We start from the raw sequence: 18,273 nt of genomic DNA on the forward strand, positions 1-18,273 counted from the left end.
CCGAGGTGAGCACACCGATGGGCGTGTCCTAAAGGCCGGCGGCTTGATCGCCGGAGGCGCTAAAAAGGCGCGCGCGCAAGTGGCGTTGAGGAGTCGGTGGTGAGGAGTGAGTGGACCAAGAGAGAGAAAGAGTGGTTGGACCAAGAAAGAGAAAGAGTGGTTGGACCAAGAGAGAAAGAGTGGTTGGACAGGGAGACGTGCAAGAGTGTTGTTGAGTTGAGGGTTTGGACCAGACGAGTCAGACGAGTCCTGGCAAAGCAAGCGGCGGCCACAGCAGCAACAACACCCAACAGCCGCTTGGGGCCTGGACGGCGGTTTTGAGCAGGGCCGCGAAGGAACGGCGGCTGCTAAACGCGCCGATCGTGCTGCAGGACCCCCTTGGACCTTCCTCCCCCTCCAGCCATCCACCTCCTGCCTTTCCACCCTTCTTGTGTACGTGAGTTTGTTTTGTTTGTTCTGTCCCTGGGTTAATTAAGTCTGTATAAGCTAGTATTTGCACTGTGTCACCTGCGTCTTATGTGTTGTAAATAAACGTGACTGCTTTATTTTTGCTTGTGTGTATAATAAATCCAATTACTCTTCTGTCCGTCTTCTCGTCTTATTCCTTTTCCTCTTTGCATTTCGTCGTTTTAGTCTTTTCCAGATTGGGCAGCTGCGGTGCGATACGGCCAAAGTTCTGGGTGAATCGGGTGAGTCGGGGAACAACTGTTCGGTCGTGGAGCCTTCGCTCGGCAAACAACATCCTAAACCGCGATCAGTAACAATTGGTGTCGGGAAGTGGGATTGGACCCGAAGCGCGGTTAACGCGCTCAAAATTACAAAGTACCGAAATTGCTTTTGTTTTACAAAACCCGAATTTTGAAATCGCGCCATGGCTGGTCAAGGCGACGGGATGCCGGTGGGAGAGATAGACGGGGTAGAATCGACCCAGGACCTCGGGGAAATGTATGTGGATGAAAGAGAGGAGGAGAACATTGGCAATGTGGTTGAGGGGGTATCAGGCGCACATAATGGCGCCCTCGCGCACATGGTTATTGTGGCGCCAAATTTAGCCGCGCCCGTGACCGTAGCAGCACCGGTGGATTTGAACCTTTTTATGGAACAAATAAAGGCCTTTATGGTTAAGTCGGGTGAAGAAATGGAAGACAGAAGGAGGGCTGATAGTGAGAAAATGGAAAGCAGAATGATGGGGGTAATGAGGGACGAAGTGAGGGGTACCAGTGCCCAAATAGGGAAGATAGACAGCAAATTTGAGGGGTTAGACAACGGGATAAAAGAGGTAAAGAATGGGTTAATGGGGCTAGAAAATAGGATGGAAGGCAAATTGCGGGAGATAGGGGAGCAATCCGCCCGAGAAATTAAACAAATGGGAGAGCAGATAGAGGAGGTAAAAATCGGGGTAGAAACCAAATTGGATGCTCAGAGGGATGAATTGGGACAGATGAGGGTGGCATATACAAAAGAGATGGAGGAGATGAAAGAGGGGATACGACGGGGTGTGAGTGAGGAGGTCTCGGGGCTACGCGAGGAGGTAAAGCGAGGTGAGAAGCGTATGGAGAAAGAGGTGAGAAATGGGACGGCAAAGTTACAAGGGGGAATAGAAGATCTGACGGAGGAGGTGGAACAGCTGACAGAGGGACAGACGGAGTTAGTGGAGCAGGTTCAAAAGAACACTGCGGTACTAGGAGGGTTAAAGGCGACACAAAAAGAAATTAAAAATGACTTAATAGCGACACAGAGGGAATGTCAGATGGTACGTGAGGGACTGACAATGAGGTTGGATGAGGTGACAGAAGTAATGGAGACAAAGGACCGGCAGGTGAGGATGCACATAGAGACGGTCACGGTAGCCTTAGAGGACAAACTTGAGGAGACGCACCGGGAAATAAAAGAGGTGAAGCAAAAATTAGAGGAAGTGGAAGAGGGGGTGAGTGAAATTAAGAAGAGACGAAGGGAAACTAAGAGGGAGATAAAGGAGAAAGTCATGGAATATGTACAAGGTCTGTGCTCGAATCGTGATGTGCTGCTCACTAACCAAATAAAAAGTTTGCAGGTGGTAAAGGAGGTGCGGAGACGAGGTGCCAAGGTGAGTGGCGATATAATCGGAAATGTACATGATGTGAGGAAAGCTTCAGTCGGCTTGGGGATTGGTTTGGATCCGGGTGTTCGTGAAAGGCCGTTGGTGAAGTGTGCGACAGGTCTGGTGTGCGAAAAAAGAGGTGTGCGAGAATGTCCGACCATGGGGTGTGTGAGGAAAAAGTGCGCGCCGACAAGTGAGTGTGCTGTCGAGAGTGAGTCGGTAGTAGCGCGTGTGCGAGGGAGCACATGGAAGCGTGGTGTGGTAAGTGTTACGGAGGAAGTAACGAAAGAGTGTGCGCGAGAAAGGTGTGTAACGGACAGGTGCATGGGGAAAGAGTGCGCTGTCAAGAGTAAGGGGGAATGCACGCCTGTGGTGAGTGTTACAGAGGATGTAACGGGAGAGTGTGCGCAAGAGTGTGCGCGAGAAAGGTGTGTAACGGACGGGTGCAAGAGGAAAGAGTGCGCTGTCGAGAGTAAGGGTGAGTGCGCTGTCAAGAATGGAGGTGAGAGTAGTGAGAGTGACACGGAGCATGAGTTGGTTGTGACAGGTGAGCGAGGATGTACACCTGGAATGGAAGGATGCACACCTGGAATGGTAGAGCGTGTGTGGGAATGCACACTTGAGTTGGTCGTGAGGCACGTGGTTGGGTGTGCGAGTGAAAGCACACCTGTGATTGTCACAGAGGAGGTGACCGAGGAAGGGGCGCGAAGAGGTGTGTTGGTGAGGTGTGCGAGCGACGAATGTGTGCCAAGGTGTTCGGTGGTCAGGTGTGTGACCAAGTCTGTGAACGGAATGAGTGTACCGAGGTGTGTAAGGAAAGGTACGAGGAGCATGGGAACAGCTGGAGGTATGAGCAAGAAAGGGGTAGCATATGCGTGTAAGCATCCAGGTGAGGCATCGACGGTAACCGGGTTAGCGGTTAGAGCGACTTATAGCCGAATCGGGCCCTCGGTGCGTGCCGGGCTTCGCGTGCCGCGAGAACCAGCGGGGATCCGATCCACGGCGGGTTCGAAAGGACCGCCGTACGCGATCCACGCTGGGCCTCGCTTGGAACGGCCGCGTCCGTGCTCCACTAGGCGGAGCGGGCAGCTCGATAGGAAGGGTCGTCATGGCGACCACTTTTTGTTGAGATGTGCCGGCAGGTCGAGATCGGGACATTGGATGGCTCCACGCCGAGGTGGTGCGTGGGATCTCGGCCCGGGTAAGCCCCCGTCCCTGCCCCGAATGCGGGACGTATCCAGCTGCTGGCACAAAACAACCCGCATTCATTGCTCGGCTGTACGAAGCCGAGCTTTAGAAGGGAATTGGCGCACCGAGAGGATCTAATAAGGAGACGGGTGATGAGGATAGTGTTTTGGCCCCGAAATTAGAAAAAAAAAGCAAAATTTGATGATTGGTACGGTGATTAGCAGTAAATGACAAATTTTTGATTTGTTGGATTTGGACGAGCGAAATTGATAGTAGGACCTCCCCGATGTGGTGGGATGGCAAATCCACCATCCCTCACAGGGGGGGGCAAATGCGCTATAGTTTATGGGGTGTATGGCAGTGAAAACTAGCCCGGGTGGGTTAGGATATTGTGTGTAGGGATCTAGCGAAGATGACATTAGGTAACGTTAAGATTAGTTAGTGACTGATACCTGTAGTGGGGACGCAGGTAGATTAGTGTGGATTATAATGACGAGGGAGCGCAATAGTTTAAAGGGGCGACTGGGAAGCGCAAGTTTCAGAGGGGAGTAGTTAGATGAGATGATGCCGTGTGTTTGAGGATTGAACAGGTGTGATTGCACAGGTGTGCAACTGGACAGGTGTGTGGAGCAGTGTATGAGTGAGTGAAGGTGATTGTGTATTGTGATGACCAAATGGTCCAGGAAGAAAGGAGGGTGCAGGTGGCACCAGGTATGATTGCACAGGTGTGCAACGACAGGTGAATGGAGAACAGGTGTATGGAATAAATGGTATGGAGTATTGGAATGGATGGTCGTGGAGTGAGTATGGTGGAAATTGTGGAGTGGAGTGGATGGTGCAAAGGTGTGAATGGGGGAAGGATGGACCCCCATCACGGATACCCGGGGCGGGTAGTGTAAGTGTTAGGTAGAGGGTACAGGTAAATTGTGGTTGGATATTGGCATCTGTGGTGCGGGTGAAAGAATGGTCTTTGGATGGGTGCATTAGTGTTGTGGAAATGGCTGGGCGTGTAGCCTGTTAGTATGTGTAGTTGGTTTGGGCACTCCACCACTGTGAGGATGTCGGCCAGGTGAGGCCGCAGGTGGGCTCTGGGAGCCGGTAGTAGTTGTTGTGGATGGGGCCCGAGGATCCGGAGGACGGACCCGGGTAGCCCAGTGCCAGAGGGCACCAAGGGATGACAGAACCAGGAGGGGTCTTCCCCAGTTAGTTAGGTTAGGGTGAGGAGCTAGGTAAGCTCGGGTGGCAACTACAGTGGTGGAGGTGTGCAGGTGGGTAGACCTGCTGGGAGAGCTACACGTCGCAGCCCAGAAATTGTGCGAGGGCACCGGGAGATGAATCGGGGGAGTGAGACCCCAAATTGAGAAGCACCACAGTTTGGTCAATGGGAATTGGTTTTTAGAACCCATAGTGTAAGTTGGCCAATGGATTGGCAGGGAAAGACCCCGGGTAGTGTAAAGAGTGTTAAGGTCATTTAGAGGATAGTTAGGATTGGAGTCTCCTCGCACCATCTGCATCCACTCACCTGAGATGAGGTAACTCCACACCATGCCATGTTTTATTATTTTTCATTAATGCAAATGTTTGGATTGTGAGACGCATCATGACGTGGGTGTGACATTGTGCTTTGATGTTCCATCTCTTCCTCCTTATGAGGATTGATGATGAATTTGGTGATGGCAAATTTTGAAGTAGAGGGATTGTGGAGACGAATTTGGTATAGGAGAAATATGGGGAAGACGTGACAGTAGTGACGAATTTGTAAATGTGTAGATTTTTGTACATATGGGGTAAGGGCAAGGGTAGTGTCGGTGACAGGGGGGTGACGTATGGTAGGGACGAGCTTTCTCATTTCGCTCTCCGTGCGCATTTCGCCTTGCATTGCCTTATTGACGTGTACCCTTGTGACCTTACCCCTCGCTCATTTCTCTTGTCCCCCTTTTGTCTCCCACATGACCTGTGTGCCATGGGGCGCCGAGGGGAGCGTGCGTGAGTCGGCCATTGTGCGCCCGGAACTCTCAGAACCAGCTGTCTGCATCGATGCACCACATTATGGACCACATGCCTGTGGCCGAGCACCACTGATGGACCCCATGGGTTGGGGCATGGCCCCTCTGCTGGAACCGGCCATGAGGGCCCGAAATCTTGCTGGCGGACCTTGGCCACAGGGCACCGATGCCACACAGGTGAAGCACACGTAGTCGGCCCTGTGGGCCATAAATAAAAGAAAATAAAAAGGACACATTGGGCACACTTTATTGCAAATAGGCCGCCAGTAAGAAAATGAAAGAATGACAACAACTGGAAGACCATAATAATAACCAGCAGAGGGAGCCGAAGAGCAAGAGACCACCTGCAGGGTTAGGGGTTGTTGATTTTATTTTTATTGAACATGCATTGAACACTGATGAACTATGGTGACTGCACCGATTGGTGCTTGAGGGTGCTTGTATTGGTGCGTTTTTGGGTGCTTTAATGGTGCATCGATGCAGAGCAGACTGTCTCCCCCCCAGAAAGAACAATCACAGGTCCTGGGTTAGTTTTGTAAATAAAAATAGCGTCATTGTAAATAATGCTCCCCACCGTCAGTGTATAGTTTTGAAGACCATTCCGCAATTCGGTTAACTGTGGGCGTAATTCTGTTAGGCAGGGTGCAATGGAGCAGCGGGACACATTTATTTATGTTTTAAAACTGTCGCACTCAGGGTCAGGTTAAAAGTAGAGGGAACTACACCTACGTGTCACACTAAATAAAAGTTGTAGGCCCGGGTCGTGCCTAAGAGGAGGAGGGTGCAGTGTTGCGGATATGAGGACTGTATATTTTTTTGATTGTGTGCTTGATTATTATTATTATTATTGTTTATTCTGTGCCCCCTGCCTCCGGAGCTGTGTAAAGGTGAAAGGGCATCCCATAATTAGTCCACAAGCATACACGTCAGCCAATAATAGAATACCCCTGTTCGATAGTTATATCTTATTCTGTGTTTTAGAGTAAGGCTGTGTCTCCCATTAATTGAAGTACTCCATTGCACCAGTGAAAGAGAATAGATCCCCTTTCATTCCCATCCCCAAAATCTCCATTTCCTTTCACATCCCCTTTCGTCATTGCCAAGCCTCGATTGCCAATTACATCCCCTCCAAAACCACCATTGAACATGTGCTCGGGTCGGGGAAGAGGGGCGTGCCCGCCCGTCGTCATCAAGGGCGGAGCCAGAGGGTCGCGTGACCAACCAGGGCCGAGGTGAGCACACCGATGGGCGTGTCCTAAAGGCCGGCGGCTTGATCGCCGGAGGCGCTAAAAAGGCGCGCGCGCAAGTGGCGTTGAGGAGTCGGTGGTGAGGAGTGAGTGGACCAAGAGAGAGAAAGAGTGGTTGGACCAAGAAAGAGAAAGAGTGGTTGGACCAAGAGAGAAAGAGTGGTTGGACAGGGAGACGTGCAAGAGTGTTGTTGAGTTGAGGGTTTGGACCAGACGAGTCAGACGAGTCCTGGCAAAGCAAGCGGCGGCCACAGCAGCAACAACACCCAACAGCCGCTTGGGGCCTGGACGGCGGTTTTGAGCAGGGCCGCGAAGGAACGGCGGCTGCTAAACGCGCCGATCGTGCTGCAGGACCCCCTTGGACCTTCCTCCCCCTCCAGCCATCCACCTCCTGCCTTTCCACCCTTCTTGTGTACGTGAGTTTGTTTTGTTTGTTCTGTCCCTGGGTTAATTAAGTCTGTATAAGCTAGTATTTGCACTGTGTCACCTGCGTCTTATGTGTTGTAAATAAACGTGACTGCTTTCTTTTTGCTTGTGTGTATAGTAAATCCAATTACTCTTCTGTCCGTCTTCTCGTCTTATTCCTTTTCCTCTTTGCATTTCGTCGTTTTAGTCTTTTCCAGATTGGGCAGCTGCGGTGCGATACGGCCAAAGTTCTGGGTGAATCGGGTGAGTCGGGGAACAACTGTTCGGTCGCGGAGCCTTCGCTCGGCAAACAACATCCTAAACCGCGATCAGTAACAATATATATATATATATATATATATATATATATATATACATATATATATATATATATATATATATATATATATATATATATATATATATATATATATATATGTATATATATATATATATATATATATATATATATATATATATACAGACTTGGCATTTAATATGGAATTTTTTTTTTTCTTGACTTAGGTTTACTTTCTTAACCCAGTATATCAATCTGGTGAGTTTCTTTTACACTTTGGTGATTTATTTGTTGAAAGAACCATGTCACTGATTGTCTGTCGCAGCAACAAGTCAACAACAGGATTATATCACAGGTGGCATGGCAAAATGTACGGACAGGTGCATTTGATGATTGGCTTCACAGTCGGGTATACAAGGGTTGTTGCGTTCTGTATTAGTGGAAAACATCTGCTGCACGTCTACAAAAGTTATTGCCGCTTCCTCTGGAGATGGTCCGTCAACTCGACAATGCTGTTTGTCATGGAGTGGTGGCTTTACGAAATTACGGCATGAAACAGTGTGCTATTGCTCAGCAGTATGGCATCACTCAAGGTCAGGTGTTAAAGATCCTGAAACGAAATGCTCAGAGGGGTGTCCCTACTCCAATACCGAGGCCAGGACTTCCCCGCAGAACCACAAGGAGGGATGATTGCCAGCTGCACCGGTTAGTCCGCAATGGCCGTACCAAGTCAGCTAATCGGCTTAGGGCTGAGTGGCAGCAACTGACAAATGTGCCTGTATCCAGAAGGCTAGTCAACCAACGACTGGTTCAAGCAGGCTATCGTGCCAGGCGTCCCCTGAGAAAGCCACTCCTGACCAGACTACCGCCAGCGCCAATTGCAGTGGGCCAGAGAGCACCGTCAATGGCAGCCAGGACACTGGAATCACGTGATCTTCAGTGACGAGTCTAGATTTCTGGTCTAACGTCAAGATGGCCGTGTCCGAGTGCGCAGACAAGTGCATGAAGCCTACAACAAAGATTGTATAGTGCCAAGAGTCCAAGCTGGAGGTGATGGGGTGACCGTTTGGGCTGCTTTTCATGCAGGGGGCAAAACTGACCTGGTTGTTCTGAATGGAAACCTAAACCAGTTCAAGTACAGGGCCATTCTGGAAGAAACATTGCTTCCATTTGCTCGTGCAGCCTTTCGAGGAAACTTTGTCTTCCAAGATGACAATGCACGGCCTCATCGTCCTCGCATGATCCAACACTTTCTTGCTGACCGTGGTGGAGAGCATATGGATTGGCCTGCCATGTCCCCGGATATGAATCCGATAGAGAACTTGTGGGCAGAATTAACGCGTCAAATCGACCACTTGGACCAGCAGCCGACCTCTGTGCGTGAATTGCAGCAGGCTATTGTCACTGCATGGCAAGCGATTCCTGTCCACACCTTGGCAAATCTCGTGAACAGCATGCCTCAACGTGTACGTGCTCTCCTGAATGCTCGTGGGGGTTACACGAAGTACTGAACTGTAATTTTACTGTCCGTAATCCCAGTCGTAATTTAACTTTTGTTTTTGTTAAAAAAAAATTTGGCCAATGTGCAAAATAAAGAGATACTTCTGGAAAACGTACAGAAGTTTAACACAGTGCTGTCCATGAATTGAGTTCGATATCAGTTTACATCACTTTCAAGGATCAATTTATTTGTTTCGAAATGTCAAATGTGGTTTTTGTTTCTTTTAAAGGTCACATTAACAAAATCTAGAATAATTTCAACATAATTCCAATGAACATTTGGTTCTAAGACATTTTTTTTTTTTTTTTTTTTTTTTTTTTTTGTATACAAGATCGAGGCTCGTGAAAGAGCGAACATTAATCACACAGAAAGACAAACCGACACATAAAACATATAACATCGGGAGCGGTAGACAAGATGGGGAGAGAGGGGGAAAGACACAAACACAACATTTGAGAGCAGGGACCGAGAGACATGGAGACATCGAGAGATCTGAGAGAGGGCGAGGGCTTTGGGGGGGGGGGGGGGCATGGGAAGGGGGCGGTGGGAGAGGTATAAAACATATGGACACTGCCAGGACTTCCAGGAAAGAAGTTGGAATTTCAAACAAGGTGGATCTGGGGTGAATTAGCGGGGGTAGAAAAGATCAAGGTTTTGGATGGGGGAAGATAAGAGATGGTGGTGAACAGCTGTTTTAAAGACCTGGAGGGAGGAGTGGGATTGAAGGGAGTGAGGGAGTTTGTTCCAGAGGCGGGAGAAAAGAGGAATGAAAGAGTGAAGGTGAGCAGAGAGCCGAGATTTCGGCAGTTTAACCATCAGAGGGTTGCTGGCAGATCTTGTGCGACCTGTAGGAATATTTGGGGGACAGAGCACAGAGAGAGCTGGGGGTGCAAGGCCGGAGAGGAGTCGGTAGAAGACAGAAAGACCACCTACCTGCCTGCGGTGAGTGAGTGAAAGGCCCTCAGAGATAGCTTCATCGCGGGAGATTCCAATAATTCTGAAAGCTTTGGTTTCAACAGCGTGAAGCCGAGCTAGGTGTGAGGCAGGAGCACCGGCCCATAGGGGAGAACAGTATTCCATTGAGCTGCGGATGAAAGCCTTGTATGTGGTGAGGAGCTCAGGTGTGCCGAGGAAGGACTTCGCACGACGGAGGATGCCCAGTCGGCGACTGGCTTTGGAGGCCAGCTTGGAAATGTGGTTTTCCCAAGAAAGATCATGGCAGATAGTGAGACCCAAAATCTTGAGCGACAGAACTTCTTGGAGAGGATTGTTGAGAAAGTAGATGGGAGGGTTGTCCAGTCGATCTTTTCGGAGAGACATAGTAAGAGTGTGAGATTTGTCAGGATTGAAAGACATGTTCCACTTGTTTGACCAGTCTGTGATTTTGTCCAGGTCTTCAGAGAGTGAGGAGGCAGCAGACTGCCGATCTGAGGGAAGAGGAATGGAGCGGCAGAGAGTGGAGTCATCAGCAAAGAGATAGAGAGGATTTTCGAGAGAGTCAGAGAGATCATTGATGAAGACCAGAAAAAGCACGGGGCCCAGAACACTGCCTTGGGGAACTCCAGCCTGAACAGGAAGAGGAGATGAGAGAAACCCATTCAGGGCCACACGTTGACGACGACTAGAGAGGAAGTCCGCCAGCCATGCGTGGAGATTTCCATGGATACCAAAGGAGGAGAGTTTGGTGAGCAGAGCGGGGTGCCAGACCGTGTCGAAGGCACGTGATATGTCGAGGGAGACAGCTCTAATTTCCTGTTTGGCATTGAGGACCTCCATCCATTGTTGAGACAGCAGAAGCAGCATGTCCAGAGTAGAGTGACCTGGTCTGAAACCAAATTGATGATCAGAGATCAAGCCATTGGAGAAGAGGAAAAATTTCATATCCGAAGCAATGATGGATTCCATGACTTTGCTGATAATTGGGAGAAGGCTGATTGGTCTGTAGTTGCTAGGATCTGTTTTTGCACCTTTTTTGTGCAAAGCGGTGATGTTGGCTGATTTCCAAGCAGATGGCAGTTGACCTTGAGCAAAAGAGAGGGTGAAGAGAACAGAGAGAGGGTGAGATAGAGCAGCAGAGCAGGATTTTAGGACCCGTGGGCTTATGCCGTCGGGTCCAGTTGCAGAATCAGAGTCGAGGGTTGACAGAAACTTTTCCACCTTGTCAGGAGGAAAGGACACGGAGTCCAGGAGCAGCAGGGTACGACTGGGTATGGTGGGTACAGAGAGGGATGGGTTTGGGACACAAGATTTAGAGGCAAACACAGAGTTGAGGCATTCAGCTTTTTCACGTGCGGAGTCAGCTGTGTAGCCGTTTGAGGTAAGGGAGGGGATGGAGGGGGAACAAACACCAGAAACGGATTTGACCAGACGCCACCAGGATTTGGAAGAGGGAGACAGATAAGAGAGTTCGGTCTTGAGAACGGAGAGATATTGTTTCCTGGCTCTCCTGAGGGTGGACACACACTTGTTTCGGGCTTTGTGAAAGGAAATGAGATTTCCTTCCGTTGGATTTGCTTTCCAGGAGACGAAGGCAAGTTGTTTCTGGGCAACAGCCTCACCACAAGATTCCGTGTACCATGGACGGGAGGAAGGGTATGACAACTGAAGACGAGATGGGATAAATCTGTGCATGAGAGAGAGCAATTTACTTTGGAAGAATTCCCAGGATGAGTTGATGTCAGAGGTGGTAGAGATGGGAGACCAGTCCAGATGATTGATGGCTGCTTGAAGACCGTGCCAGTTGGCCTGAGTGAAATGCCAGACTCGTCGACGCTGAGCAGGCTCCCTGAGGATGGTCAGAGAGATGTCCACTTTAACAAGGACATGATCAGATGATCCGATCGGAGCAGAAGAAGAGCAGCAGACATTTTCAGGGAAGTTAGTCATAACCAAGTCCAGAAGAGAAGATGTTCCGTTGACTGAGATCCGGGTCGGGAAATTGACAGATTGTGTCAGTCCCAGTGAGTCGCAGAAGTCCTTTGCTGAAGAGCCATGGCTGGTGAGAGAGGTACCCACACCCAGCCAACTGGCATGGTGACAATTGAAATCACCACATATGAGGAAGAGAGAGTTGGGATGAGTAGATAGAAGTTGGTCCATATCATCAGACAGCGAGATGTAGATGGAGTCATCACTGTTTGGTGGACGGTACAACACACATATGAACAAGAGGTGGGAGCGAAGGGGAAGCCGTAGCCAGAGGTATTCCTGGGGGTGAGGTGGAGAGAGTGCAGTGCAGGGCAAGTGAGGAAGAGAGTTTTTGATAAAGATAGCAACCCCGCCTCCAGGACGAGGCTCAGGTCTATCATACCGGAGGAGGGAGTAGCCCGGGAGAGATACTATGGAATCAGAGACATCATAAAGGAGGAAAGTTTCTGTTAAGCAGATCACGTCTGGTTTGACAGAAGCAACCTGTATGGAGAGATCAGTTAAGTTTGAACGAAGGCCCCGGATGTTTGAGGTCCATACCGTTAATGAAGAGGAAGGGGGAGCATCAGATACAGAACAGGGGGGAGGAGGGGTAGGGTAAGATGTGGAAGAGGTGGAAGAGATAGGGAGAGCTGTTGAAGGTGTGTCAGAGATTTCAGAATAGCTCGGAGAAAGGGAAGGATGGGGCGGACAAAAGGTTTGATGGTGATTGGGTGAGCCACAATGAGGTGTTATTTGAGGAGGGGGAAGAGCGAGGCAGAAGGTTGGGGGAGATGGAGGTGAGAGTTTGAAGGGGGAAGAAGCGGGGAGGACGCTTTGAGGAGGGGGAGTGAGAGGGGGGAAATTGAGAAGCAATGAGGGTGGGGAGATTTGAAGGGGAGGGGTGAGGGGGGAGTTTGGGAGGGAAGGGACAAGGGGAGGGATTTGAAAGGGATGGGATATGGGGGAGATTTGGAGGGGAGGGGTGAGGCAGGAGTCTAGGAGGGGAGGGGCGAGGAGGCGTCTTGGCGGGGAGGGGTGAGGGGTAGTTTAGGAGGGAGGGGGCAAGGGGGGAGATTTGAAAGGGATGGGTGATGGGGAAGATTTGGAGGGGAGGGGTGATGGGGAAGATTTGGAGGGGAGGGGTTATGGGGAAGATTTGGAGGGGAGGGGTGAGATTGGATTTTTGAAAGTGTACGATTTATGGGAAACGAACATTTATTGCAAAATGAGTTTCTTGTGACCTTCGAGTTAAAAATACGTTTAAGGACGCTGGATGGAGGATGGAGTGCAGGAGAGTTTAGGGAATGTAGAAAAAAGGCACTATAGGAGATGGATATTTTTTTTGGGATGAATTGATTTGGTGAGCAAGTCGAAAGCAGCCTTTTAAAGAAGAAGAAGAAAAAGGTGTTATAAAATATGACGGAATACATAACTTGAGGGGAAAGTGTAAACATTGAAGGTTAATGAGTGAAAACTATCTGGGGAAATGGGGGAGAAACACGTGGTCGAAGAACGAACGAACGAATAAGAATGAATAAACGAATGAGAACAGAGAAGGAAATGTTTTTTTTTTTTTTTTTTGTTTTTTTTTTTTGAGTTGAGATTTACACAAGGAAGTAGGCTCTGGGTGAAAAGCCTGGGAATACAGAGAACGAAAGTTATTGGATCACAAACGACGGACCGCTGAGAGAAAAACAAAGCCTCAAGGTTGTACAGTGCACACTGTACAAGGCCTCAAGACACGACACGGCAAACAGACGATCAATTTATGAAAGATAAACACCGAGAAACAACCAAAGTTGCACACAATAACTTCACACACCGAAAGATAAATACAGTTTCGACAAAATACAATTGTGAACAGACTTAACTTCGAAAAACGTGGAGACCGTGTGGAGCTTCGAAAATCCCTCCCACCGTCTCCGAGATCTCGCGAGATCTCCCAATCGCGAGATCTTGATCTTGATCTTGATCGCGAGATCTTGATCGCGAGATCTTGAAAAGTAAGTTCACCCCCACAGAAAAAATATTCCATATTAAATGCCAAGTCTGTATATATTTATATATTGTCGCGTTCACCGGGGGATTAAGATCCTCCAAGGTGACGGGTGGCCGATCGAGCTTACCTCCTGGTCGTTCAGTCAACTACGGCGGTGTTAATATGCACGGGGGTGGAGGGCTGCGAGCGCATACCTGAACGATCCGGAGGCGGCACGGGGTTCCCGAACCACTAACAAATAAACGGGACAGGACAAGGAATGAAGGTTCATCAAATAAGGGAATTAATAAAAATAATGCCAGGGAACAAGAAAATGTGCGGTAACTAAAATCCTAAATGGAGCGCCCCCATACGGACTCGTAAAACAACACAAGGGGATAGAAAAGAACGAAATTAAAAATGTGTTTGTGTGGTGCGTTTGTTCAGTACTCAGCTTTGCGTGGCCTTTGAACCCCACCGGTCCTCGAATGGGTCCCTGATCTGTGCGCGGGAAAACACACGCCTTGGCGCAAAGTTTGTTCACCCGCCAACCACCGAATGTGAAGTGAGCAGGGCCTCGTTCCGTCCTCGTCCCACGCTCCACAAAGTATGGAGGTCTCTCAGGCACACTCAGCCGTCACAAAGTCAGCGCCAACGAACCAGGGAAAGGATGCGTCCACTCCTCCATGCAGCCAGGACCAAGAGAAAGATACGTCTGCTCCTCAATAAATGTCCCAATGCAAAAGGGAGAAAATGGAAATGCGTCCCATCCGCCTGTGATCACATCCACGAAGCCAGAGAGGGAAAATGCCGGGACTCAGTCTTTTTTGTTCCCCGGTCTTGAACGTCATCCGATGACGTCCGCGCGTGCTCCAATCAAAGAGTCCATATCATCGCTCCATGGTACCGACCAATCACCACCCCTCGGGGCAGGGCCCCATGGCCCCTCCCGCTGTCCCCGACGATGACTCGGCGGCGGCATCAGTGGCGGTGTTCAATGGCTGATTCCGGATACTTTTATATGGTGTTTTTAGTATAGGTGCGGAGTGCATGGCTGGTGTGTGTGTGGAGTAGTGTCAGAATGAACAAAGGAAAAATCACAGAGGCAATTACATACAGGGAATTCATTACCCTTAAACCCTACCTAATTAACATAGCCCCACCCCGCACCTATCTCTCCCGTGTGTATGTCCTAAGGGTATTTTGAAAGGAAACTTTTGAATTTTTTTTTTTTTCAACTTAAATCTTCAAGCTCAATTGTTTATAAAATGTAATATCACGAATATTACAAATACATTTGTGCAAGATAATTGTTTGTATTATGATTGGTGTAAACCATGATAAAACAGCGACTCAGGTTCAATCATCTATCTATATATCTACTTATCTGGGAAGTGTCTGAGACTGGTAGACAGTTATAAGAAACTCCTACTTGAGGTTGTTTCTGCCAAAGGGGGCAATACCACCTATTACAGCCGAGGGTGTACTTACTTTTTCCACATGCGAAATTTGCATTTATGTTTATTTAAATTATACAATGGACTACAAAATGTAAATACAACAAACAACAACATGCATTTTAAGGCCATTTTCCCTGCAAGAGCGGGGGTTAGCCATGTAAATGTAAATGTAAATGCTTAATGATATTTGTTATGTTATATCACCTTTATCTATCAATATTGTTGAAATGAAGATCAAATAGCTGTATGTTGAAATATGTTGAAAAAGTCAAAACTTTACATGGGGTGTACTTACTTTTTCACGTGACTGTATAGTAAATCTGGGTTTAATCAGCCCAGAGCTGTAGGAAGAGTAGCACTACAAACATACTGGTTTGTGAATTATAGTAAGGATAAATTATAAGGTGCCTTTCAAAAGAACAGATGGGGAGGAGTGAAAGAAAGGGTACAAGGAAAACTTTGTCATCGTTTCCATGTGTCACGAGTGAAATATTCCTGCTGTGAATTCTCTTTCTGAAGATGCACAAAGATGATGGATCAATAAAATAGCAATCAATATTCATTGTAAGGTATAATCTGTAATATTTCTGTTTTTCTTATCCCTTTGTTTCGTGGCAGCAAATTCCATTTGGTCAGTTGATCAACAATTGTCAATTGGATTTCCATGCTGCCAAACACTTTCAACGAACTAAAGTAGCTAAAAGCAATAAATTGCTCAGCCAAGATACAACCATAGCAGTGACGTTTAAATCCTTTGAGGTGTGAAAGCAGTATATGGTGTTTTGCGCTGCTTGTGGTCACAAGTAATTTTGCTGAGGCAGTGAAGCTTGTCAAATTTTATTGCTTCATATTCGCTATGGTGTTGCTCCTTCATCACAGCTAACTGGTAACCAGGGAATCCGAGCATTACTGGTAACACCCCATTCTCGAAGTTCCACCTGATGCATGCGCTTAAATGCTTAATTCTGTCAGAGGTGGCTTGGTGTTTTTGAGGATTATAAAGTGGAAACCAAACCTTTTCTGAATTGTATTGAGCTGTTAAGACTTATGAGATTACAAAGGAAACCGTTGTCATGATGATTCTATTTTTTTTACATTGTTTTATTTATTTATTTATATTCTTACCTTCGTCACCGAAGGTGGACTGAGGTTATGTTTTCACTCCCGTCTGTTTCTCTGTTTGTCTGTGAGCAGGATATCTTAAAAATTTATGGACGGATTCAGACTGAATTTGGTGTACAGGTTGGGTGTGTGACAAGAACGAATTGATTTAATTTTGGTGTAATCTGGATACAATAATTTTTTTTTTTAAAGTGATTCTTCATCATTGAGAGATAGGGTCCAAACAATATATAGCATGATATTTCAAAAAGTTGTGGACAAGTCATGACAAAACTTGGTGGATGAGTTGGGTAGGTGAGAAGAACAAGCCGATTAGATTTTGGTTCAGGTCCAAATCCAGAATCCAACCTATCGGTGGGATACAAAAAGTGAACTGTTCAGCCTGGTGGAGGTATGCTCTCTCGAGTGCCGTTCTAGTTTTGTAATTTTTCCCCTTTTTGTGCCTCGGCTGACGAAGTCGATGGAGGCATTATGTTTTTGGGTTGTCTGTGCGTCCATCCGTCTGTCCGTGCCTCCGTCCATGATAGGTTATCGGTGCTGCGATAACTAGAGAATGGCTGAAGGGATCAAAGTCAAACTTGGTACAGGTATGTATAATAGCATAAAGATAAATGGATTGGATTATGGGGTCAAGTGGTCAGAGGTCCCATTAGGTTAAAATTATGTTACTGCCCGAACTTGTGAACCAGTGATGGGATTTTGACCAAACTTGTTACAAGCATATACTTAGATAAAACAAGATGAACTGATTAGATTTTGGTGTCGAAGGTCAGAGGTCTGTTTTGTATTAATAGCTGAAGTGCCTGTCCATGACAGATCCCCCGTATATACGTTAAATAGTCTCATTCAGCTCATGTAACCATGTTCTTTGATAATTGCAATATTTAATTAGTTTCATATCTTTTGTTATTAGTTATTTTTATTTTGTTATTTAGTTATTTAGTTAATTTGTTATTGTTATTTAGTTAACCTTTATTTAGTTAAATATTAATTTAGTTAAATTTAGTTATTAGTTAATTAATTATTTTTAATTTAATTAATAATTAATTAAATAATTATAAGTTAAATTAAACATTTAAGTTTAAAATATAATATAAATATAAGTTAAATATAAGTTTAAATATAAGTTTAAACAATTAAATATAATTAATATAAGTTAAATTAAATTAATAATAAATTAAAATTAAATAATTAAATAATTAATTAATAAGTTAATTTAGTTAAATAAAAAATGTTATTTAGTTAATTAGTTATTTTGTGTGCACATTAGGCCATTCAGAAATTATATGGTGTGAAAATTTATTTTATTTCAAAAACGCATACCCTCTAATTTTGTGAGGTTGGACATTATGAACAAATGTGACAACTTTCAGGTGGATCAGTATACATTAAGTGACAGCTCAAGTCATATGTAGAAATGAAAAAAGAAACAATTTTTCGGAAAACTAGTGATTTAATATAGCTTTCAATGCTTTACTTTTAAAATCATTTAATTACTCAAAAACATATTTTTCAATTAAGAAAATTATAAGTCATATGTCAAATGTTTTCACATGATAGAAGCCACTGTCTTTATCATATTAAGTAGATATTGTTACGGACGTGGCTTAGATGTTATTTACCGAGCGGTTTTGGTATGACCACGTCTGCACAAGTTACCCGATTATACCCGAACGTTGACTAATCGCGCTACGCTAGATCAATGAAGGAAAAGACACACAGCTGGGATTCAAATGACACGACACCAGGGTTCAGTTCTCAAGACCTCCGGAGGAGGTTATATTGTTACGGAAGGTTAGATTACAACTACAAGAGGGACAGCATAGTAAGATAAGCACTTAGACACACTCTTATATTATTCCCAACAGACGACAGATAAACGGGACAAAAGGCTGACTCACACGGGGTTTGATGGCTAGGAAAGGCAGGATCGATGGCTCCAGGTGCACCTGGGCTCAAAGGTCAGAATCGACTCGGTCCGGTCCAGAGATGCGGGGAGGTATTCAGCGCTCGTACGTGGCAACTTCTCTCTCCAGGCTGGGGGCGCATCTGACCTCACATCCGGTGAGTCGCTTCGT

At 46.7% G+C, this 18,273-nt stretch overlaps 1 protein-coding gene across 1 annotated transcript in view; it reads left to right on the forward strand.

Moving 5' to 3' along the window:
* The window catches only part of LOC137438313 (SH3 and multiple ankyrin repeat domains protein 2-like), a 240,678-nt gene that overhangs the window by 173,690 nt on the left and 48,715 nt on the right, over positions 1-18,273 (forward strand). The window lies entirely within an intron of this gene.

Source organism: Myxine glutinosa, chromosome 13 (assembly GCF_964187855.1).
Source record: "Myxine glutinosa chromosome 13, kmMyxGlut1.1, whole genome shotgun sequence".
Lineage (NCBI taxonomy): Eukaryota > Metazoa > Chordata > Myxini > Myxiniformes > Myxinidae > Myxine > Myxine glutinosa.